Source organism: Sorex araneus, chromosome 3 (genome assembly GCF_027595985.1).
Source record: "Sorex araneus isolate mSorAra2 chromosome 3, mSorAra2.pri, whole genome shotgun sequence".
NCBI classification, from domain to species: Eukaryota; Metazoa; Chordata; class Mammalia; order Eulipotyphla; family Soricidae; genus Sorex; species Sorex araneus.
In genome coordinates, this window is record NC_073304.1 from 69,087,409 (window position 1) to 69,114,571 (window position 27,163).

The window sequence follows — 27,163 nt, forward strand, 5'->3', positions numbered from 1 at the left end:
ATTTTAGAATTTTTTTTATCATAGAGTACATTACATTCTACAGTTGTAATTACTTCCTTGTTTATTCTATCATACAGATGAATTCTTTCTTAGGTCTTGAAATCATAGCAGAGGAGTATCCAGAAGTTAGAAATTGAAGCTCAGATTCCATCAAGGAATGTATAATGGATTAATATGTACATGCTATTATGTGAAAACAGGAAAGCTACAAAGTGAGAAAAGGAGACTCACAGTATCAGTACTAAGTAATATTTCTGTGAAGATTATTTTACATTAAACAAAAAATCTATTATAAGCCCAAACTAGATAATTAGAACCTTATGTATGCAATGTTCACTCATTATAAGATATCATTAGTTTTGCAAGCATATATAACAGTTAACATAAAGTGAACTTGGAGTCAAAGACATCTTTCTAAAATTTGATTATTCCAAGAAAAAGAACATTGTTTAAAATGAGCTGTGAGGGGCTGGAGCAATAACACAGAAGGTAGGGCATTTGCCTTGCACATGGCCAACCGGGGTTCGATTCTCAGCATCCCATGAGCACTGCTAGGGGTAATTCCTGAGTGCAGAGCCAGGAGTAACCCCTGTGCATCACAGGTGTGACTCAAAAAGCAAAAAAATAAAAATAAAATACAAATAAAATGTGTTGTGGGCATTCTTGAAGCACATTTCAAAATAAAAATTTGATCTCCTGTGTTTAAAATCACTTAAATGATCAAATAAATTTAATAGGACATAAATATTCCAGAAAGATGCTAGTGAACATCACCAAAATACTGACATTTCAAGAAATTGGATAAAATTTAATCAGATTGTAAAATGAAAAAGCCAAGGATAATATAGAATATAAAAATGATGACTAAAGATTAAAATGTAAGAATCCTTCATAGTCTTTAATGTAGTATTGTCAGAAAAAAAGTTCAGACTCAAGTGATAGTGGAAATTAATAACTAGTTTTTTAACTCCAATTCCAAGATGAACTCCAACATTGCATGAATGTGTTTGAACCTTAGGCCAGAGGAACATATACACATTCTGTGGCAGTGCTTTTTCTTACTTTTCTCTTGCTTGATCTTTCTCTCTCTCTAGACAGATATAGAGAGAAAGAGCTCTGCCACAACAATGTCCCCATATATGTGGGCTCAAGGGTCATATGGGATGCTAGGGATTGAACCGTTTTGGCTACAAGGTAAGCACCCTGCCTACTGTACTACACATCTTCAATACTTCAGGGGGATATTATTTTTTTGGTTTTCGCTACAGTCAGGAGGACCATATGTGATCAAACCTGGGTAAGCTGAATGCAAAGCAAGTGTCTTGCCTACTGTACTATAGTTTTGGCTGTCAGTAGAGCCTTTTCCCTTTATATATTTTTAAGATAATGGCATTGTCTTTGATCAACAAGGAGGTATTGGGAGCTAAACAGAAAGTGATGCAAGGATTTGGATATAGAAATAATTTGTTGTCCCTGAATCTATAAAAATGTTTTTTCTAAATATAATAGATTCTCAATACTACTCTACATCTATCAGATATTATAAATGGCAGTCATGCAAACATTTGACCTTTTTATTGATAACATCTCTTTTGACAATTAATGAGTAGATATTGCATTTTTAAGCTTAGACTTCTGTAAGAATCTTGGAAAACCATTATATAATTTCCTTTCCCTCTTCTACATATGAAAGATTATAGTTTTCACCACAGAAGGATAACTAATAGTTCACTGAAATAGGACACTCATGAGAGACTCTCACAACAAAGAAGTGAATCTTCTCTTGTGCCTCAGTGACCAAGGCCAACAGTGCTAGAAGAGACATGTCTATATGATGGAAGGTAAGTGGAGAGAAAACATACTGAGATGGCATGGCTGTTTGCCCAGGCAGGGACCCTGAGGAAATTAGAACAGAGGTAGTGTGCGGCTATAGACACTGAGCCTAAATGAAGCCCAGAGCAAAGAAGCTGGAGTGTTCCACTTGGGATGGGACCCTGATAAGAAGGATAATAAATCACTCTAGACTATACTCCCATTCCCCACCCTGTCAGTCTGTACTCTCTTCATGAAATGCAAGGACAGCATTTAGACTGCCAAGTACCACTTCTGGAACCCTACAGAGGATAACAATAATAATGCTCTGCCATTAAAAAATGAAATCATGTCATTTGGGACAAAATGAAAATGCTTATTCGAAATGGAAGAAGGACATAAAATGGCAACAATATGTTTTCACTCACATGAATTCAATAAATAACTGAAGAAAACAAAATGACAAAAGGGACCTAATGAACTCTTCATATAAACAGTTGGTAGATGGTCTTCTGGCATTGTGATGACACTGGAACTTTGGTGGTGGATGAATTGAATCCTATACACATATCAGAGTTAACTTATGCCACTGAACTTCTATACTAATTAAAATTAGGGGAGTGGAGAGAAGTGAAAGATGAATACATATTTATTTAAAGACAGATAGATGTTCACATTCCTGTATTAGAGAGGAAAAATCATGATAGATATGAAAACTGTATCACTCTCACTGTCATCCCATTGCTCATCGATTTGCTTGAGCAGGCACCAGTAACGTCTCCATTGTGAGAGTTGTTACTGTTTTTGGCATATCAAATATGACATGGGTAGCTTGCCAGGCTCCATCGTGCGGGCAAGATACTCTCGGTAGCTTGCTGGGCTCTCCAAGAGGGGCAGAAGAATCGAACCTGGGTTAGCCATGTGCAAAGCAAATGCCCTACTCTCTGTGCTATCGCTCCAGCCCAGAAAGGAAAACAACAGCATAAAAAGAAACTGTTATTGGAGAGAATGTAAAAGGAGGATAATGTTGGTGGGAATGTAGGTTGAAGTAGTCATTAAGAAACAATGTAGAAATGTATGAAAAAATCAGAAGCTCCATATGTTCCATTAAACCTACATCCAAACAGATTAAAACTCTGACATTTTCACCAACATTGTTGAGTTAGAAAATAATATGCTTACAAATAAATATCAGATGATTTCATTTGTAAATGTACATAATCAACCCAAATAGCTGAAGTAAATAAAACTAAAAATGAACTTTTAGAATTAAGATCAAAGCTGTGTTTATATAAGGAAAGGAATTAGATATATAAGAGTATGTGAGTTAAACATGTAAAAGTGGTTGAAACTTGTGAACTTTTAAGCATTGAATCATCAAAACATGGTAAACAATCTCTTCATATTAAGTCATATGTTTAACTGTTAATATACCAAACGATATGCCCTCATCACACATGCTACAACCACAGTTAATTTAAGATTTTTAAAAACATAATGAAAATTCTATCCTTTATGACTTTATAATGTGCTTTAGCCTTATTGTAGTTGCTTGATTTAATTACCTTTTCGAATATTTTACTGTAAAACTTATATAGAGGGCTGGAGCGATAGCACAGCGGTAGGGTGTTTGCCTTTCACATGGCCGACCCGTGTTAGATTCTCCCGCCCCTCTCAGAGAGCCTGGCAAGCTACCAAGAATATCGCGCCCGCACGGCAGAGCCTGGCAAGCTACCCGTGGTGTATTGGATATGCCCAAAACAGTAATAATAAGTTTCAAAATGAGAGATGTTACTGGTGCCTGCTCAAACAAATCGATGAGCAATGGGATGACAGTGACAGTGGCAAAACTTATATATACAATCATAGGTCAAATGGAAGGACTCTTTTGAGTAGGCACCAACAAATCCCCATGTATAATTAATTCTGTTATATTTATTTATGGATCTTTATTTATACATTAAGGGGAAAATGTTATACTCTGTTTTCTAACTGTTCACTAAAGTTTCTTCATAAGTAATAAAGAAGTAAAAAATACCTCTTAAATTTGCTTATTATAGTAAATCTTTCATTTGTTATACCATCATGATCATGATCACAAAATCCCATTGATCGTTAATTTCTCTAGCGGGCTCAGTAACCTCTGCATTCATCCTATCCCTGAGATTTTAGAAGCCTCTCTCCACAAGGCCTTCCCAACAATGCCATATTGAAGGCTCTTTCAGGGTCAGGGGAATGAGATCCAGTTTGTTACTGGCTTTGGCATATGAATACACCATGGGAAGCTTGCAAGGCTATCCCATGTGGGCAGGAAACTCTCAGTAGCTTGCTAGTTTCTCCCAGAGGGAGAAGTAGGTTAAAAGATATCTTCTGGGAGCTTGTTTTTAAGTCTCTGGATGTTGGCCATTGATGGGATTACACACACCTGGGTTCCTCTGCCCATACCTTCATGCATAAGGCTTGTCTGAACATGTGGAGAGGAGCCTTGAGCATGGCTGTGGCTAGGTTCCAGTGGTTTTTGGCCTCCAGGAGCTCTGCACGGGGTGGGGAGTGAAGCTGGAGCCCATTCCCTCCGAGGGGCCCTGGGGAAGACAGCCAGGCGTGAGGGCAAGAGACTCTTAGTAGTTAGAACAAACTACGGTATAACAAATTAAGTGAGTAGGAAAAGACAAATACTAGACACATAAAGAATGTGTAATGTCAGGGTTATTGACATTTGGCAGTGATCATGGTGTGGTAACATTATGCTTCTAAAACACATAAACTTGCATTCCTAGAATATTAATAATTAAATGTTTTTATATTCAATAAATTAATAATTTAAAAGATAAATTATTTTAAATCCCCAAAAAAGTAATAAATAATGTTCTGTGGTGCATACTCGATGTCATGCTTGCCTTTTCCATTGTAAACATTATGTGAATGAAATAATTTTCAAACATTAAATTACTCAAACATTAAAGGATAAGAATTTTATATTTTCGGGGCTGGAGCAATAGTACAGCGGGTAGGGCATTTGCCTTGCACGTGGCCGACCCGGGTTCGATTCCCAGCGTCCCATATGGTCCTCTGAGCACCGCCAGGGGTGATTCCTGAGTGCAGAGCCAGAAGTAACCCCTGTGCATTGCCAGGTGTGACCCAAAAAGCAAAAAAAAAAAAAAAAAAAAAAAGAATTTTATATTTTCTCAAACTATAGAAAAGAGTTACTAATTATTTATTCTAACAATATATTTGTCATGTACTATGCAACTATATTTAAAAGAATTACAACTGTAACCTTATCACCTGCTTCTCATATTCCTATATTTTAAAAAAGTGAATAGATGCTTAGAAAAAGACTGCAATCTTTGAATTTGACCAATTTAAATTTATATAACTTAAAATAGATTGCCCAAGTATTGAAGATCTCAGGAAAATTCAGCCCATTTTCATTTTAAATAAAAAAAATTGGGGGGCTTGAGTGATAGCACAGCGGTTAGGGCATTTGCCTTGCACGCGGCCGACCCGGGTTCAAATCCCAGCATCCCATATAGTCCCTTGAGCACCGCCAGGGATAATTCCTGAGTGCATGAGCCAGAAGTCACCCCTGTGCATTGCTGGGTGTGACCCAAAAAGCAAAAAAAAAAAAATTCCTCCTTCTCCAATAACAGAATATTTTTATGAGGAAATTTGACTTCAGTTTAAACTGATCCCTTGTTCTAGTGAATAATACAGTACTACACATGGGTCTAGAAAATATGTTTTAAGAGTTAGTCTAGGCAAATATAAATGTAAATTTTATTTTCATATTACAAGAGTTTAAGGAAAATTTTGTTTGGCTTTGCTGTAGCTCAAAGAATGATGTCATAAATATAATTAAAAAATGTCATGTAGGATAACATATAATTAAGAATGTCATGTAGGATAGTGATGAAAAAAATTATCTCTACTCTTCATCCAAGCATTTTCATAGAGTAACATTCACTTAAGTATATACATATATATGCAAATATATATGAGATTTTCAGTTATGTAAATGACATTTTAGTTGATAAGGAATTCAATGCCTTTGTCAAACCATTTTGTATCCACATACTCAAATTTATACCTCAATCATAGGAAAGAAAGAGACAAGTATCCTTTTACTTCTCCATTAGAAACAGATACTCAAGTTTCTCTATCATTGTGTGATGATTAATTAACTAGAATGTCTTTGAGTCTAGCTCAGACCACATGTGTGGGTTTTTTCCCTCCAGGTCACCGATCAATATATAGACATATGTATTTTAGAGATGAGAGGTCAGAAGTACTGGAAAGAGGTTGAGTTACAAGAGAATTTGAAGATGTGAGCTATGGTTGACACAGGACCTTTCTCATAATTCATTATGTGAATCAAACGTTCGATGTGGTATAAAAATGTGTTTTTTTTTCTTTTTGGGTCATATCTGGCAAGGCACAGGAGTCACTGTCACTCCTGGGTCTGCACTCAGGAATTAACCCTGGCGATGCTCAGAGGACTATATGGGATGCTGGGAATCAAACCCGGGTCGGCCGCATGCAAGGCAAATTTCCTGTCTGCTGTGCTATCATTCCAGCCCCCAAAATGGTTTTATGTCATTGTGTGTGTCTGTGTATGAGTGTGTTTAATTTTGAGACCATAACCAATTGTGCTCAGTGGTGCCAGCCCTTTAAATTATCTCCCAAACACCAGGAATGTGTTCTTTGATGATGAGGACTATATAAGAGAAGGCAATAACAACTGTATAATAAGGATTAAAAATAAGGGAGAAATAAAATAATTAGTATGTGATTAAAATATTTTAAAGCAAATAGTAATTTTATAAAATTATAAGATTATAGGAATAAATATAATGTGTATCATGACATTAGATTCATGATGCTTATAAATGCATACTAAAATATTACTAAATATTGTCATTCTGTACTGCTACCAAGAGAATACTTTTTTGGGGGAGGTGACTTTATCTGTTAGAACTCAGGGCTTACTCCTTGCTCTGAGATCAGGTATCACTCCAGATAGTGGTATCTGGGGGATAATATGTGGTGCTGGTGATCAGGTGTGCTGTGTGCAAGGCAAGAGCCCTGCCCAGTCTCCTATCACTCTAGCCCAGAAAATACTTTTTGAAAGATGTCTTTGAAATGTTGTACAAAATGTCGAAAATAGCAAGGTACATAAAAAATCTGGGCTCCTATGATCTAATTCTTTGTAATATATATTATGAAGAAATTCAGTCGAATGAAATTCATATCCTATAGCGCATATCTTGCATACTTCCAACCCAGGTTCTCTTGCTCGCATCTTATATGGTCCATTTAGCATTGTTAAGAGTAATTCTTGAGTGCAGTGGCAGGATACCCTCTGATAATCTCTAGCTGTGACCCCAAAACTAAAAAAAAATAAATAAAAGAAATACAATGACAGTTTAATTTTTAAAAATATCAGGGGTAAAAATTAAACTACATGATCTTAATAGTAGAAAAATATTAAATTGTTATACTTTAGTCATTAATATGTAGTGCCAAATATAAAGCAAATATTTTCAGAACATAGGAAAAACAGAAATGTAATAATAGCTGGGAGTCTAATTATATCAATAGATATTCTGATAGGAAATCAGTAAAAGAATATAAGCCTTAAATGACACCTCTATCCAGATAGCAGATACAAACTATGTTTTATCCAAAGGCAACAGAGTATACTTTACTCAGACACATTTAGAAGATTCTTCATGAGAGGTAATATGTGTGGCCAAAAACTGTTAAAAAATATATAATTTGAAGCATCTTTTCCTACCAAAATAGTACAAACTCAAAATCAATTATATGCATAAAACTGACAAATTCATTGAATATGATTATTTAACATCATGATAACAAAAATGAATTTAAAAAGAACTTAAGTGTTAAAGAATATCTTGAGAAAAAACATGGAAATAAATAATAAACATGAAAATATAAAATTATTAAATGCAGCCAAAGGAGTTCTGAATGGGAAATTCATAGGGACTAATGACAATCAAGAAACAAATACTATCCTATGTTTACGTATCAAGACACTCAAGGAATGAATAGAATAAAAGTAGAAATGATATAATAGTAGGTTCATGAAAAAATGAAAGACTAAAATATTATAAATGTTCAGAAAGGAACTCAGAGATAGCTCTTTAAATAGAATTGATATTTAGCTAGTTTGCCAAGAAAATAAAGAAATGACTGTCACTGTCTCTTATAACCTTTTACAGCCTGAAAGAAACTATTGTACACCTACACAATGGATTATTATTCAGCTTTTAAGAAAACTTAAATCATAAAATTTGCTTATAAGTGGATGGACATAGTATCATGCTGAGTGAAATTAGTCAGGTCCATGGTTGTATGCCTGCTTCAAATGCTAGAGGAGAAGGAATTTGGGATAGAGAAGGGACCTCTATGACAAATGTTTTGGAAATGATCACTCTGGATAAGAATTAAGTTCTAAATAAGGTAAAGTAACTCTCAGTATCTGTATTGCAAACCATAATGCCCAGAAAGGAAGGGAGGGAGAGATAGAGGGAAGTTGGGGGTAGTGGGGAGTGGAACAGTAGAGAGAGAGGGGAAAGGGAGAGGGAGAAGAAATGGAAAGATAAAGGGAGAGAGAGGGAGAGGGAGAGAAAGAGGGAGAGAGAGAGAAAGTACCTGCCACAGAGCATAGAGACAGGTTGGGGAGGGGCTGTGGGAGAAGAACTGGGGATACTGGTGGTTGGAAACGCACACTGGTAGAAGGTTTGGTGTTTGAACATTGTATAGCTAAAACCTGATCATGAACAACTTTATAACTGTGTATCTCATGGTGATTCAATAAAATATAAATTAATAAAAATTTTGCCAAAATACTTTAAAGGATTCAAATATAACAAGAAAGTGGAGACTTAGAATTTATATGGTTGTAAAGTTTTGTTATATTTTATCATAAAGATTCATACACCAATAGTTAGATAACCTGAAAGAAACACAAATTCAAAGAATCAAAAAAAATAAAAACCAGATTATATAACAGAAAATAATTAGTAAGTTTGAATCGGTAATTGTGAACATCTCAACTAATGAAATTCCAGAGCCATGTGCTACACTAAAAATGTCACTGTTCAAACAAGAATACCAATATTTCTCAAATTCATTTGGAAAACAAAAGAAATCTTCTAAAATCTTATAGTATCAACATGTCCCTGGTATCAAAGGGCAGGCAAGAATGCCACAATTATAGGTCAATATTCTGGTAAAAATATATTTTAAGATGTTCAAGCAAATATTTGCCTAGTAAATTCAGTAATATTTTAAAGGATCATACACCAATAGTCAAGTAAGGTGTATTTGTGGATGGAGGAATGATTTAAGAGTAGCAAGTTAACCTGACACATACATTAACAAAATTAAGAATATAAATCATATGTTTATCTCAGATGAATCTTAAGCATTTGATAAGGTGCAACATGGTTCTATGATAAAAATTTACATGTGGGTATGGATGGAATGTTCTGGATGAGGGCCACTGATGGGATTACACATTGCCGGGGGCAGAGTCAGTGGGTTGAGTTTCCCTCTGCCCCGAGCAGAGCCCCCGCAGCCGAAGACCTCTGGAACCCAGCCATAGCCATGCCCTAGGCCCCTCTCCACCATTCGGACAAGTCTCACAGATGAAGGAACTGGCAGAGGAACCCAGGTGTGTGGGACCCAGAGCTGAGATCTCCAAGCCTGCTCGCACTGAGACTGGGCCTCTTCTGCCCAGTTCTCCCATTTCCCAGTAGCTAGGCGTCAGATCCAAAAACTGTCCTGAACGCTGTGTAATCCCATAAACGGCCAGATACTCAAAAACCAAACCTAATTCTCCCTTTTGGTGAACCTGGCAAGCTACCGAGAATTTCCTGCCCACATGGGAGAGCCTAGCAAGCTGCCCATGGGGTATTCATATGCCCAAACCAGTAATAATGATGGGTCTCGTTCCCCTGACCCTGAAAGAGCCTCCAATGCGGCGCCATTGGAAAGGACGAGTAAAGAGAGCTTCTAAAATCTCAGGGCTAGGACAAATGGAGACATTACTGAGACCACTCGAGAAAATCAACAATCAACAGGATGATGATTATGATGATGATGGATGGAAAAGACTCTAGCAGGCACTGTTGGATATAATCCTAGTGGTTCTGGAGGCCCATACAGTCTCAAGGTTTAGCATTGCAGGAAGCAGCTATCCCTCTTCCCCCCAGCTCTCTAAATGTGACCCCTATTTAAACTTTAGTAAAGTTGAAGGATACAAAATAAATACTCAAACATAAGTAACATTTCCAAATGATAATAAACTGCCAGAATGAGAACTTAGAGCATAGTTTCAATTTGATAACAAATCCAATGAAATTCCATCAAAGTGAATAAATTAAATCTAAAATGTTTAAGGACCATTAAATTGAAAAGATACCAATAAAAGAAATTCAAGATTACACAAAAAATTATAAATAATCCCATAATAATAGACTGAGTGTGACAAAATGTCCCTATTATCAAGATCAATCTGAATATTTATTGGTCTATATAAAAATTTCAGTAAAAAAAACAGAACAAAATTAGAAGAGAAAACAAACAAAATATTGGTGTGAAACTACCTAAGACTCCGAATCAATAAATCTTGAAGAATCAAGTTTAAAGGCATCAAACTTTCTGAATTTAAATATATTTAAAATTTACTTTAAAACATGCATAACAAATTATTGTCTCATTGGCACAAAATATGAAGTAGATATTATTTGGATAGATTATCAAATACAGAAATAATTTCACTTAAAATTATTTTAAAGCAAAGTCAGTAAGAATATACATTACCAGGATAAGGAAAGTACAGTCTTTAAAAAATGGTGTTAGAAAACTGGACATCTACTTTACACTATTCATAAAATTAATTAAAATGTATTCAAGTATTTAATGCAAAATCTGAAGCCATAGTAATTTTAGAATAATATATAGGTGTATGTTTGTTGATATTAGACATGTAAATGTTCATTTGGGATTTGACAATAAAAGCAAGAATAAACCAGTGGGACCAGACCAAATCCATAAGTTTTTTCAAGGCAAAGGAAACAACCAAACAAAAAGTCCACCTATGAAATGGTGCAAAACAATCTCAAGTTATAAATCTGTAAGGAGTAATATCCAAAATATATTAAGAGTCATGGATATGTGTAGAACAGCATTGTGACTATAGTTAATAATACTGGATAGTATGTTTAAAAGTTTCTGAAAGTAGATAAAAAATGTTCTCATTAATAAGATATTTGATAATATATAAGACTTATTTGAAATTATTTTGCAATATATAATATATCTAATTATTATTCTGTACATTTAAATATAACAATATCATCCATTAATATACAAATTAATTATGAATGTGACTATACTTAGGCTTATATGTTTTCTATTTGACCCTATATTATCTATTTTTTAAAAAAATTGTTTTAAGTAACTACACTTTAGCATTTCTGAATTTATCTATTGTTTCTCATTGCACAAATTTTGACTATTTTATTTTCTTTTTTATTTTTATAAATATGAGGATAGCTTTGCTTTTTTATATATATTCTTAATACAAAATATTTTACTATTTTAGTATATAGTATAAAATTAAATGTGTAGAGTCACTGAGCACAATAATGAGAATTCCTTTGAAATATTTGTTAGGATCATCATAAATATTACCATTATTTACTACATTAGTAAAAGCTAATGTAGCCTTGAACATTAGTCATATTACTTCACTTTTTATATGCCATGTACTTTTGTTTTACTATTTATATTTTTTTCTTTTCTTTTTTATTTTTCCTTTCTTTTTCTTTTTGCTTTTTGGGTCACACCTGGCGATGCACTCAGGAATCACTCCTGGCAGTGCTCAGGGGACCATATGGGATGCTGAGAATTGAACCCCGGTTGGCCATGTGCAAGGCAAACGCCCTTCTCGCTGTAGTATTGCTCCAGCCCAGCTATTTATATTTTAATAATAATTTATTGATACTGTGGCTTCCCATTCCTCCAAGAAAAGTACTTTCATTTTTTAAAAATGTTTATTAGTGAATCACCGTGAGGTACAGTTACAAACTTATGAACTTTCATGTTTGCATTTCGTTTACATCCCTCCACCAGTGCCCTCCTACTACCCCACCCCAACCCCCACCACCCCACCCTGCCTCTGCGGCAGGGCATTCCCTTTTGTTCTCTCTCCTGTTGGATATTGTAGTTTGCAATAGAGGTAGTTCGTTTCATTTTTGTAGGCAATTAACTTTCTAATATTCACATTGAAAGCTTTCTTACTTCTGATGAGCAGCAATTAAAATTAGCTCTGTCATTTTTGCCTTTGGTTAAACAAATTTGAGTTTGCTACCAAACAAATAAGAGTTTTAGGTTCATCTATAGTAAATTTTATACACAGAATTTGGTGCTCTTTCCTTGATTTCTAATTTTTCGGTCACTTGCTCTTTCTTTTTAATCTCTATTAGTTGCTTTGGTGTCTACCTCTAATGTGCAGATCAGAAACATGTTGGATATATTCTAATGTTTAATACCATGCACCATAGCACATTGTTGTCTGTCCTCAAAAAAAAAAAGCATGATCTTGCAAAACTTAATATCACTCCTTTCTTTAACAATTAAGTTCTCTTCTAAAATCTACCAGCGTGTTCTCATTTCCCTAAGATGTCACATAATATTATTATTTTTTATGAGTTTTTGTTCTTGATTTACTCAGGCATTTATTCTACAATAATACGAACGAAAGGTTGACAGTAATATTTTAAAACTATCTTTTATAGAGAAAATGAGATTTTTCTCAACAAGATTTATCTATGTAAATTATAGAAGACAGAGTAATTAAAAAAATACTCATAATCAGCAGAGGTTTCCAAATTTTCTTGGCATACTGCTCTCCACAAAAATAATTGCTCAGTGCTCCCCTGAAAGCTACCCTTTTTAAGCAAAACAAGCAACTCCCCAGCCAATCACAAATGAAGATACCTTGGGTTCTCCCTGCAGTCTTCAGTGGGTAATGCCTCTTCTTTCTGGACGGTGATCTAACACAGCTGATTTTCCATATCTATTACAATCTGTGTGATTTTCTTCAAATGACAATAAGAAATACAAATAAAATGTAATCTAGAAAGGTGATAGATTTGCTAATTCATTCGCTGCCAGAAACTATTTATGGTCTCTTTAGTATAAAGCTGCCTGTATTTCTAGAGAAAGTTGGAATTCTTAATTTTACCATATAATACCTTAAAATGTAAATATTATGATGAAGCACCACACACTATAATTTAGATATTCCATTCATATGTGTGAATATAAATCACATATGAAGTTGATTTGAAAATATGGAATAAAATATTTAGTAAGGTAATGGGTAGAATTGTAAATGTAGAAAGTTCCAGGTATATTAACATTTTCTCAAGTGCCTATGGTTCTACATAGATACTAAAATGTATATAGAACATTTAATTTGTGCAAACATTAGTGTAATATTATTTTAAAACATTTAATTGTATTGAACATTTATTTGTCCAATATTAAATTTTAAATTCATATATCAAATATTTCATATTGTTATGGAGTTTTGTGACAAACTATTACCTCTGTAAGCTATACTTCAGTATATGTGTTTAAACTGAATTTGTAAATTTAAGCTGAAACTGCATTTGTAAATTTAAGCTATAGTGATGAAAATATTTCAGTAAGTACTTCATCTATTTTTGTAGTTAATTCTGTGCTAGTGAAGTATGAAATGGCATCAAGCAGACAGAATCAGATAGTTCAAGACAGCAAATGAGAAATAATTTGCTTAAACTGGGGACTGGAATTTTTATAACTAAAGGTTATATGTATTTCTGTGGGTGTAGGAAACAATTACTTTCTTATTAAGTAAGATCATGATGACAATTATGAAGTTGAGAGAAACTTGCTTTTTAAAAGAGCTTTTCAAAGGTTAGGTATATGCAAAGAACTGAGGGAACTAACAGAACTAAGAGCATTATTATCTACTCAGAAATAGGTTAGATACCAGAAATATTAACACATAGTCCCAAATGTTAAGAACCAAGAATTAAACATTCCTTAAATAAAAATGGCAACATATTATTTTAAAACATGATCAGAGTGAATTGTACAATTAATAGCATCTTTATTTCTAGTAGCAGTTTTAATTAGATATTTTTAAATTACTAAACATTTACTTCACCTTATCATCTCTTGTTATAAATTTTATAAATTAATAAGATTAAAGATTTAAAATCCTCACAATTGCTCTTTTATTGTGGCTTTTGGCAAAAAAAATTGAACAACAAGCAATGAAAATAAATTAGGACACAAGCAACATCATAATATTGGCATAAGATAAGGTATATGTGATTCTGCCCAAATTCATACTAAAACAAAGACTTAAATGGAAGATAGACTTCATCTCTGCTATAAACATTCTTGCTAATTGGAAATAGAGTTTAAGTTGCCTGGAATGAGGTCAGGTTATGTGATCCAAACATAATGGTGTATAACACTTGAAAAAAAAATTCTGTATTCTAACATGACAAGAATGATTTGCAGTTAATAATAGAGGGGAAAAGGCCAGTCTATTCAGATACCCTTGATTTCACCTAGGACAAAAAAGAAATCGCTTCTGCTGCTATGAGCTACTTACTTTCTTCCTGGTCATTACTGCTTAGTTATATTTTAGTGATGAAATCTATCATTACTGACTTTACTGACATTAAAGTTGATTTATTTATGTGCCTAGTGAATAAAAACACATTATGCCTGCATTCATATTGCTGAGTACTTAAGAAAGCAAGTGTAGCTGCAACTTAATTGTCTTTTGCTGGTTCACTTACCCTCTAATCTCAGCTTTAAAACAAAGTATTACTCCTTTACCAAATCAAGTAATACTGGAGATCTGCTTGCACTAAAGTGTGTATTTGTTCCTTATTCTTTGATGCCAAAGAATTTAAATTTATTTATAATTTTCAAATATTACTATCAAAAGTACATGCATTTTAAATCCTTATCAATTTCTCCTGGATACCAAATTTTGATGAAAGGCAAATAATAAATTTATTGTAATCAATTGTTTCAATGTATTTTCCTTCTATCTGCCAAAGATACAACAAAAGACCAGCTTTGAGGTTTTTAAAATTTTGCCCTTAGTGTTTTATATATATATGTATATATATGTATATGTGTGTATGTATGTATTAACAATGTTCAGTAAAATTCTCATATGTAAAATGGAAATATTCATCTGTCAATACTGAGATTATTAGACAATCAGATGTCTCACTTTCTTATAGCATTTCTTATGGAAACAGTTTCTTTGAATGTACTTAAAGAAAATATTCCCAAATCTTTTGGAAAAATATTAAATTTTGCAACAGATTTGATATGTAAAACACTAATATATATAGATACATTATTTTTAATTGTGAGGTTTTTGTTTGATTTTGGGCAATATTATATTTGAAAGAAGCTCACATTTAGTTATCCAGTGATTTTTCCATATAGTCATAGATGACTAATATGAGAAAATGAGAAACATGGCATATGTGAAAGAATTTAATCAATTGCTTAATTGATATGTTGAAATTCCATTGTCTTACATTTTTATTTATTCCTAAAACAAATTTTGATTATCATATAATAAAATTTGAGAAATTCGCATTCATAAAACTTTACAATAATGTGTAATCTTAGCTATGACATTAGAACTGGAAAGAAAATTTACTCTGATTCACTCATCATAGGAATGTTGACTGGTTCAACTTGTTTGGAAAACAGTATGAGGCATTTCCCAAAACTAAGAATTGATATTTCATCAGATCCAGTGATTCCATTTCTCAGCATTCACTCCAAAGACTCAGAAATGATATTTCAGAAAGGCATCTATGCCCTATGTTAACTGCAGCACTATTCATAGTAGCTAAGATCTGGAAACAATACAAATGTCCATGAACATATAAGCAGATAAAGAAATTGTAGTATATAAACACTATGGAATTGTACTCAGCGATAAGAAAAGATTAAATTATCAAATTGCTGCTATATGGATGCAGCTAGAGGGTGTGAAGTCAGTCAGAAAGAGAGGGACAAATATAAAATGATTTCTTATTTGTGGGATAAAATAACCATAATAAAAGAGCAACAAATGGCTAAAGAAATCAGAACTGGAAAGTTGGAGGAGAAAACCAAGCTTATGGTGAAGGGTGAAGAGAGAGAACCTTGGCACATAGGTGGAAGAAAGCATGCATTTTGTTGGTGGGAGAGGTTTGGGGTGGAAATGATGTATCCATGAAACGATTATTAAAAGTACTGTAAATTATAGTGCCTCAAAATGGGAAAAAATGTAACTCTGATTTAGTAGTACATGAAAGTTATTTAGCATTTCTGTGAAATTGGTAGATAATGTTAATGAGAAATGGACTAGTTTCTGACGTTCCATTTGCTCTCAACAGAAAAAAATATCTCTGAATACGGCAGTTATGTGTACCTGGGTCAAGAACTCAACATGAGAAACGACCTGGCATCTGAACTGCGCAGGAGGAAGAGAGTGGTGTGGAACGCCTTCAAGAGCGTTTGTAAGAGGACGAAGAACCTCTGGCTCCAGGCACATCTTTTCAACTCCACCGTTCTTCCTGCACTAGCATATGCCATAGAGACCTGGGCCCTACGAAAACAGGATTAAAACGATATTAGAGTATCCCAAAGAGGAATCAAAATAGCTATGCTTGGAGTATCATGTTTCACTCAAGTGAGAGAAGGAATCCGGAGTTCTGACCTCTGTCGCTGATCAAAGATGAGGGACACTGCCTCTATTGCCAAGGCATTGAAAATCAGATGGGTTGGACACATAATTCGATTTGGAGATGACCGCTGGACGAGAACTGTTGCCAACTGGATTCCACGAGACGTCAAATGAACTCCTGGCTGCCCACCTACAAGATGGTTGGACTTCTTTGTCAAGACCCTGAACAAACAGTTTGATGCTCTTCATGATCTTGGAGCGAGCAGATGCCATTGGGCTGTACTTAGCATGCACAGGGATGGGTGGAGATTTTACTGGCGCCCACTTGAGCAAATTGATGAACAACGGGATGACAGGTGATACAGGTAATATTCCCATTAACTTTAAGAAAAATGGGAGAATAACATATCTGAGAATCATTATAAAGAATTGATAGTATATGGAAAAACAGAGCAAAATGGGTCATATTAAGTCTTTAATGCTAGTTATAATTATCACAATAGACAATACCATAAACAATACATTATACAATCTAGGCTATATATATGACAAAGATCATAAGTCCTACATATCAGAAATCTGAAGAGAAACATCATCCTTGCATCTGAGTAGGCTAAAGAGAAAACTATCAACTTTATAACCATTAATATAAGTGAGGTTCATTTTTCTATTTTATGAACATTTATTTTCTATTTAAAATAATGTTTTTTTAATTTTTTTAAAAACTACAATTTTTTTTTCTTGATGCTTTGAACTTCACATTTTTCCCAAGTGTTCTTTAACACTGACAGAAAAATGAGACTCTTTTTTTAAAACAAATCTTTCTTTGGGCAAGTTAGAAAAACAAAGTTGGCAAGTTAGTTCATAGCAGCCAGAACATTGTAAAATAGGATATTCTACAGAAAGTGATTCATTAGAAACCATTCTTAAAATTCTTATGTTTACAATGCTAACTGTATCTTATCCAGCATCTAGCTGATTAAGAAACAACAAATAGAAAAGTAAAAATTTAAGAAATGTGGATTGTCTTATTCTTATAAAAGTTATATATTTTCATGGGTCAGAGCAGTAACTCAGCTGTTAAGGTGCTTGCTTTGTATGCAACTTAGCCAGGTTATATTTTGGCATTGCATCTGGTCCCCCAACCTCAGTGCCAGGTGTGATTCCTGAGCTCATAGCCAGGAGTAAGCTTGAGTACCATTGGCTGTGACCCTAAAACTAAAACAAACAAAATGGTGAAATTATCTTTTAAAGAGCTGCTATGCTTTTATATAAGAAGTTTAGTATTAGTTATTTCACAAACACTTTGCCATGATCAAAGCCCTATTTTATCTTAAGTCATGTCAAAAGCATATTTTTTTTTTGTTTTTTGCTTGTTGGGTCACACCTGGCGATGCACAGGGGTTACTCCTGGCTCTGCACTCAGGAATTACTCCTGGCAGTGCTCAAGGGACCATATGGGATGCTGGGGATTGAACCCGGGTCGGCCTCGTGCAAGGCAAACGCCCTACCCGCTGTGCTATCACTCCAGCCCCAAAGCATATAATTTTGTTTTAAATCTTATCTTTCATAAAATTCTAAACTTTTGGGACTGGAGAGATAGTACAGCAGGTAGGATGCTTGCCTAGCATGTGGCTGACCCGTATTTAATTCTTGGTACTCTACATGACATCCCGAGCCTGCCAGGAGTAATTCATGAGCACAGAACCAAGAGTAATCTCTGAGCATTCTGGGTGTGACCCCACAATGAAAAAATAAAGTATGAACTTCTATATTTCTTATAGATGAACTTATATTTCTTACTGTAGAGCTGCAGTGGACTTTTTAAAATTTTTATTTATGCTCAATAAAATGACTATAAGACTATTCGGATATTGCAAAATCCCGAGAGTTTTTGTGGGAGCTTCTCACTACTCCAACCAAACTGAATTGATCCACACTCCACAAAGAGTCACTTTGTATGCCTTAACTTATAAAGAAAAAAAATCGCCACTCTTCTACTTAGAAAATGAGAAGCAAGGCCTATGAGTTATAAACAAGCAATATAAACAAGTAACTAAATAAATGTAGTAGAAGAAAGCTGAATAATCACATTTTCTTTTGATTGTATTGTATGTATTTTGTATGTATATTAGGAAAGCTTTTATTTTAGACACATGATGTACTTTGTTGTTGAATTTGACTTTTTGTGTGTTGCTCAGCTAATTTGAAAACAATGCATGTGAACTAAACTGCAGCAGTCATAAGATAATATTTACCAAGCCTCTTTCACTTGAGGGTTAAGGGTGGAGAGATAGTAAATGAAACACAGACCCTGAACTTAGAAAATTGAATTATAAAATTAGAAAAACATAATTCAGACAATACAAATTTGGCAGTATAGTGCTATATGAACGTACTTAGAATACTAATGAGGTAGAATGCATGTAAAAAAAACTTCTGAGGGACTGAAAAGTTCATATAGTGTGTAAGACACTTACCTTACACAAAACTGACATGTATGGGGCTGGAGCGATAGCACAGTGGGTAGGGCATTTGCCTTGCATGCCGCCAACCTGGGTTCGATTCCCAGCATCCCATATGGTCCTCTGAGCACCGCCAGAGGTGATTCCTGAGTGCAGAGCCAGGAGTAACCCCTGTGCATTGCCAGGTGTGACCCAAAAAGCAAAACAAAAAAACTGACATGTATGATCTCCAATATCACATACACTGAGCTGCACTCCCAGAGTGATCTCTAAATGTAGTTCTAGGAACAAGCCCTGAAGACAGTCAGGTGCAGCTTTGAAACAAAGCAAAGCTAAAAAGAAGATTCTGTGGTGATGCACTGCTAAAGAGACAGTGATAAAAGTATAAAATATAGTTTTCATTATATGCATGCACACATGAGAAATCACATTTGATTGTAGAATAGAATGCAAGGCACTATGAAGACCGAATACTAAAGATTTAATTCAACTTCACCATCATCATGAAATTTTTTTTTTAATTTATTTATTTTTAATTAGAGAATCACCGTGAGGGTACAGTTACAGATTTATACACTTTTGTGCTTATACTTCCCTCATACAAAGTTCGGGAACCCATCCCTTCACCAGTGCCCATTCTCCACCACCCGTAAACCCGGCGTCCCTCCCACCCTCCCCAATCCAATCTCCCCCCCACCCCACCCTGCCACTGTGGCAGGGCATTCCCTTCTGTTCTCTCTCTCTAATTAGCTGTTGTGGTTTGCAATAAAGGTGTTGAGTGGCCGCTGTGCTCAGTCTCTAGCCCTCATTCAGCCCGCAACTCCCTTCCCCCACATGGCCTTCGACTACAATGTAGTTGGTGATCGCTTCTCTGAGTTGACCTTTCCCCGGAACGTGAGGCCAGCCTCGAAGCCATGGAGTCAACCTCCTGGTACTTATTTCTACAGTTCTTGGGTGATAGTCTCCCACTCTGTTATTCTATATACCATAGATGAGTGCAATCTTTCTATGTCTGTCTCTCTCTTTCTGACTCATTTCACTCAGCATGAAACTTTTCATGCCCATCCACTTAACTACAAAATTCTTGACCTCCTTTTTTCTAACAGCTGCATAGTATTCCATTGTATAGATGTACCAAAGTTTCCTCAACCAGTCATCCGTTCTGGGGCATTCGGGTTTTTTCCAGATTCTGGCTATTGTAAACAGTGCTGCGATGAACATACATGTGCAGATGTTGTTTTGATTGTACTTTTTTGCCTCTCTGGGATATATTCCCAGCAGTGGTATTGCTGGGTCAAATGGGAATTCAATATCTAATTTTTTGAGAATCGTCCAAATTGTTTTCCAGAAGGGCTGAACCAGTCGGCATTCCCACCAGCAGTGAAGAAGGGTCCCTTTCTCCCCACATCCTCTCCAACAGCGGTTGCTTTTGTTCTTTTGGATGTGTGCTAGTCTCTGTGGTGTGAGGTGGTATCTCATGGTTGTTTTGATCTGCATCTCTCTGATGATTAGTGATGCAGAGCACTTTTTCATGTGCCTTTTGGCCATTCGTATTTCTTCCTTGGTAAAGTTTCTGTTCATTTCTTTGCCCCATTTTTTGATGGGGTTGGATGTTTTCTTCTTGTAGAGTTCAACCAGTGCTTTATATACCATTGATATCAACCCCTTATCTGATGGGTATTGTGTAAATATCCTTTCCCATTCTGTGGATAGTCTTTGGATTCTGGTCAATGTATCTCTTGCGGTGCAGAAGCTTTTTAGTTTAATGTAGTCCCATTTGTTGATCTCTGTTTTTACTAGATTGCTTAGTTCCGTGCCACCTTTGAAGATACCTTTATCTTCAATATCGTGGAGGGTTTCGCCGACATTGTCTTCAATGTACCTTATGGTTTGTGGTCTAATGTTGAGGTCTTTAATCCATTTTGATCTGACTTTTGTGCATGGTGTCAGGTCAAGGTCTAAACCCATTTTTTTGCATGTGGTTGTCCAGTTGTGCCAGCACCATTTGTTAAAGAGGCTTTCCTTGCTCCACTTCACATCTCTTGCTCCCTTATCAAAGATTAGATGGTCATACATTTGGGGTTGTGTGTAGGGATATTCCACCCTGTTCCATTGGTCTACGGCTCTGCCTTTGTTCCAGTACCATGCTGTTTTAATTGTTACTGCTTTGTAGTAAAGTTTGAGGTTGGGGATGGTGATGCCTCCCATCATCTTTTTCCCAAGAATTGTTTTAGCTATCCTTGGACGTTTGTTATTCCATATGAATTTTAGGATTGCTTGATCCATTTCTTTGAAGAGTGTCATGGGTATATTTATAGGGATCGCATTGAATCTGTATAATGCTTTAGGGAGTATTGCCATTTTGACAACATTGATTCTCCCTATCCACGAGCAGGGTATATGTTTCCATTTCCTCATGTCCTCTTTGATTTCATGGAGTAGCGTTATGTAGTTTTCTTTGTAAAGGTCTTTTACTTCCTTGGTTAAGCTGATTCCGAGGTACTTGATTTTCTGGGGCACGATTGTGAATGGGATTGCTTTTTTCATGTCCCTTTCCTCTGCCTCATTGTTTGCATATATGAAGGCCATGGATTTTTGGGTATTGATTTTGTAGCCTGCAACTTTACTGTATAAGTCTATTGTTTCTAAGAGTTTCTTAGTAGAGGTTTTAGGCTTCTCTAGATATAGTATCATGTCGTCTGCAAATAGTGAGAGTTTGATTTCTTCCCTTCCTATCTGGATGCCCTTAATCTCTTTTTCTTGTCTAATAGCTATCGCAAGTACTTCCAGTACTATATTGAAGAGGAGTGGTGAGAGTGGGCATCCTTGTCTTGTGCTTGATCTCAGAGGAAAGGCCCTTAGTATTTCCCCGTTGAGGATAATGCTTGCCGTAGGCTTGTGATAGATGGCTTCGACTATCTTGAGGAAAGTTCCTCCAAACCCCATTTTGGCGAGGGTTTTCATCATGAAAGGATGTTGGATCTTGTCAAATGCTTTCTCTGCATCTATTGATATGATCATATGGTTTTTGTCTTTACTTTTGTTGATATGCTGGATTATGTTGATTGATTTCCGAATGTTAAGCCATCCTTGCATCCCTGGGATGAATCCCACTTGGTCGTGACATCATCATGAAATTTTATAAAACTCTCATTACAATGTATGAATTTTGTATTTTACTTTATGCACTGGTAGACATGGAAAGTTTACAGGTAGTATTAATATAAGAGAAATAGGCTTTGGAGGGGGTGGGGAGATAATAATGTAGGCAGAGTACTCACTTTGAATGTAGCTACCAGTTTTAAATTCAGCACTCCATATGGTCCCTGAGCATCAGAGTATAGTGGCCCTGCCCAAAATAAAGGAAGGAAGGAAGGAAGGAAGGAAGGAAGGAAGGAAGGAAGGAAGGAAGGAAGGAAGGAAGGAAGGAAGGAAGAGAGGGAGGGAGGGAGGGACGGAGGGAGAGAGGGAGGGAGGGAGGGAGGGAGGGAGGGAGGGAGGGAGGGAGGGAGGAAGGAAGGAAAGAAGGAGGGAAGGAAGGAAGGAAGGAAGGAAGGAAGGAAGGAAGGAAGGAAGGAAGGAAGGAAGGGAGGGAGGGAGGGAGGGAGGAGGAAGGAAAGAAGGAGGGAAGGAAGGAAGGAAGGAAGGAAGGAAGGAAGGAAGGAAGGAAGGAAGGAAGGAAGGAAGGGAGGGAGGGAGGGAGGGAGGAGGAAGGAAAGAAGGAGGGAAGGAAGGAAGGAAGGAAGGAAGGAAGGAAGGAAGGAAGGGAGGGAGGGAGGGAGGGAGGGAGGGAGGGAGGGAGGGAGGGGGAAGGAAAGAAGGAGGGAAGGAAGGAAGGAAGGAAGGAAGGAAGAAAGGAAGGAAGGAAGGAAGGGAGGGAGGAAGAAGGAAAGAAGGAGGGAAGGAAGGAAGGAAGGAAGGAAGGAAGGGAGGGAGGGAGGGAGGAGGAAGGAAAGAAGGAGGGAAGGAAGGAAGGAAGGAAGGAAGGAAGGAAGGAAGGAAGGAAGGAAGGGAGGGAGGGAGGGAGGGAGGGAGGCAGGGAGGGAGGGAGGGAGGGAGGGAGGGAGGAGGAAGGAAGGAAGGAGGAAAGGAAGGAAGGAAGGAAGGAAGGAAGGAAGGAAGGAAGGAAGGAAGGGAGGAAGGGAGGGAGGGAGGGAGGGAGGGAGGAGGGAGGGAGGAAGGAAGGAAGGAAGGAAGGAAGTAGAATGCTTTTGAAACTTTAATCAGCCAATAGTAGCTTGCATAAAATAGGAAATTTGAGAAGTAAGAAATTAGAAGCAAACCTCTAGGGAATATAATAACTTTCAAAATAAGTTTGTTGGTTTAAACTTTGTTGGTGGAAGTTTCATATATTATGGACTTAAATTTAAGCATATATTAATAATATATATCGTAATAGAGACATGTAGCTCTGTTTTTGTAAGAATATAAAACAGAAATTGTGTTCTGGCAACTAGAATAATATTTTACCTTTTTTCCTAGAAGTACATCATGATAAACTCTAGTGTCCATTCCCAACTTTTTTATCCCATTTTCAAGAATACAACACCGTACCAAATATTTCAATGCCATTTTAGACACTGTGGCTACAGACATTAACAGATTAACTAAAGTTTCAGGACACAAAAATAATTTTTTAAAAATAAGCAGAGTTTTGGGGACAAGAAAATAGTTCATGTGCTAAAACATGACTAGCCTGAGTAAGACCCTGACTTTGATGCTTGGCTGTAATGACCTTCCAAGCATTTCTAGGTGTGGAAATAATAGACCCTGAGTACTGTGAGACAAAATAATGTCCATGTTGATTGCCAACACTGAGTCTTCTGGTCCATACTACTAGCTGAATATCAGTGGTAGTGGCCACCTATCACTACTGAGTATTGCACCTGTGGAATCGTTTATTTAAAAAATAAGTTGCATTTGTTTTTTTTTTTTAATTTTTTTTTGGGTGTCAGACCCAGCGATGTTCAGGGGTTACTTCTGGATCTGCACTCAGGAATTAGTACTGGCAGTGCTTGGGAGACCACATGGGATGCCAGGTATTGACCTGCTGTACTATCTTTCCACCCCCAATAAATTGCATTTGTTACCACTAAAAAATGTTACCTGAGAAAGTCACTGTCACTGTCATTGTCATCCCATTGCTCATTGATTTGCTTGAGCGGGCACCAGTAATGTCTCCATTGTGAGACTTTTTGGTAATGATTTTGGCATATCGAATACACCACAGGTAGCTTGCCAGGCTCTGCCGTAAAAGGCGGGATACTCTCCGTAGCTTGCTGGGCTCTCTGTGAGGGGCGGAGGAATCAGACCCGGGTCGGCCACGTGCACGGCAAATGCCCTACCCGCTGTGCTATCGCTCCAGCCCACCTGAGAAAATAAAGAAAATCATCATCATTATCATCATCATCTCGTTGATTTTCGAATTTCTCGAGTGGTCTCAGTAACATCTCTGTTTGTCCTAGCCCTGAGATTTTAGAAGCCTCTCTCTACTTGTCCTTCTCAACGATGCCTCATTGGAGGGTCTTTCAGGGTCAGGGGAATGAGACTCAGCTTGTTGCCGGTTTTGGCATATGAATACACCATGGGGAGTTTGCAAGGCTCTTTCATGTGAGCAGGAAACTCTCAGTAGTTTGCCAAGTTCTCCCAGAGGGAGAGGTAGGCTATAAGATATCATGTGGCTGCAAAGGGGCCACATGCTTCCGGGAACTTGCTTTTAAGTCTCTGAATGCTGGCCCTTGATGGGATTACACAGCTGGGTGGGGGGGCATCCCTGGGTATGACTGCCTAGCTTCTGGGAAATGGGAAATGGGAAATCTGGGCAGAGAGAGGAGGCCCAGACCCCATCCAAGCAGGCTTAAAGGTCTCAGCCCCAGGTCTCACACACCTGGGTTTCTCTGCCAGTATCTTCATGCGTGAAGCTTGTCTGAATGTGTGGAGAGGGGCGTTAAGCATGGCTGTGGCTGGGCTCTGGAGGTCTTTGGCTGCTGGGAGCTCTGCTTGGGGCAGGGAGGGAAGCTGGAGCCCATCCCCTCCAAGGGGTCCCAGGGAAGACAACCAGGAGCGTGGGCAAGGGACTCTCTTGTGTTGCTCTCTTCTGGGAAAATAAAAGAAAATAATACTATTTATGATATATCTAAATAAAAATATTAAAAAGTAATAATTCTTCTGAAGAAATTCAATAGTATGTAAAATCTATTCACTGACAACTGTCATTGACTAAAGAAATTAAGTATAATACAATAAATTAAAAGATACAGTATTCATAAATTAGAAGAAGTATTATTAAAGCATCAATGCCATTTAACAGATCTATAGTTTCAATCCAATCTCTATCATAATTGTAATGGTATTTTCACAGGAATAGAAAAATTCTGTAATATGTATATTATCCTAAAAGACCTCAAATAGGTTGTCTTAAGAAAGAATAACAAGTGCTCGCTTCGGCAGCACATATACTAAAATTGGAACGATACAGAGAAGATTAGCATGGCCCCTGCGCAAGGATGACACGCAAATTCGTGAAGCGTTCCATATTTTTGTTAGAAAAAAGGAGGTCAAGAATTTTGTAGTCAAGTGGATGGGCATGAAAAGTTTCATGCTGAGTGAAATGAGTCAGAAAGAGAGAGACAGACATAGAAAGATTGCACTCATCTATGGTATATAGAATAACAGAGTGGGAGACTAACACTCAAGAACTGTAGAAATAAGTACCAGGAGGTTGACTCCATGGCTTCGAGGCTGGCCTCACGTTCCGGGGAAAGGTCAACTCAGAGAAGCGATCACCAACTACATTGTAGTCGAAGGCCATGTGGGGGAAGGGAGTTGCGGGCTGAATGAGGGCTAGAGACTGAGCACAGCGGCCACTCAACACCTTTATTGCAAACCACAACAGCTAATTAGAGAGAGAAAACAGAAGGGAATGCCTTGCCACAGTGGCAGGGTGGGGTGGGGGGGAGATGGGATTGGGGAGGGTGGGAGGGACACTGGGTCTACGGGTGGTGGAGAATGGGCACTGGTGAAGGGATGGGTTCCAAACTTTGTATGAGGGAAGTATAAGCACAAAAGTGTATAAATCTGTAACTGTACCCTCACGGTGACTCTCTAATTAAAAATAAATAAATTTAAAAAAAAAAAAAAAAGAAAGAATAACAAAATTGTAGATGCTACACTTCCTAGTACCAGACTATGTTACAAAGTTTATATTGAATAGAACATATAGTGTTACACAAAAGTATACATTTAAATCAGTGGGAAAAAAATCCAAAAATTAATCTATCAAGATAAAGCCAGCAAATTTTTGACAGATGTGCCAAGAATAGTGAAGAAAATCTTTTCAATAGTGTGAAAAAAAGTATTAACACATATAAATGAATGAAGCTGGATTTCTCTCCACACCATAAAAAAATATGAAATTGAATTACATTACCGATTAAATTACAGATATAAATAGAATATTTAAAATTATAAAATTCCTATAATTTCCTTTACATTGCTCTTGTTAAAAATTTTGTGGGCACTGCATCAATGTTCAGGTGACAACAGAAAGAATCAACAAGTTGAGCCAAATTTTCTCAAAAGTTTCTATGCAACAGTGGAAATAGCAACCAACAACAAATTTTTTATGAAACAAAATAATTATTTCTAAACCATATTTCTGATTCTAAATCAATATCTAAAATACAAAATGAGTACATTTAACCTAATAGTAAAGGGACAAAACAGTGAAATTTTAAGATGGATAAAGGATCTTAATAGAAACTATAGAGAAGTTATATATTTAAAACTTTGTTCTTTGTACTCTGTTGGTAAGATACAAGTTTGTACATACTTTATGGAAATAGTGTGGGAGTTCAGTAAAAATTATAAGCAGAAATACCATATAGTTTAGCTATTCCACTTCTGGGTTTTTGTCCAAAGATTTATCCAAGAGTATAAAAATTCTACTCTGAAATTCCTGATAGTCTTTTCAATATCATCTCAAAGAGATGATTTACTTTCTAATTTATGTGCACCTTTTAAACAATATTATGAAAAGAACTGAGTAGAAAGATGTTAAATTGCAAGAAGATGGCAATTTCTTATAATT

At 36.4% G+C, this 27,163-nt stretch overlaps 1 non-coding gene and 1 pseudogene across 1 annotated transcript; one reads left to right on the forward strand and one right to left on the reverse strand.

Annotated features, from left to right (window-relative positions):
* LOC101557911 (60S ribosomal protein L8-like) overlaps window positions 1–27,163 on the reverse strand; it is a 164,340-nt pseudogene that overhangs the window by 39,813 nt on the left and 97,364 nt on the right.
* LOC129403785 (U6 spliceosomal RNA) lies at window positions 25,509–25,615 on the forward strand. The gene has a single exon (XR_008629446.1). It is a non-coding gene; the product is annotated as a U6 spliceosomal RNA (small nuclear RNA).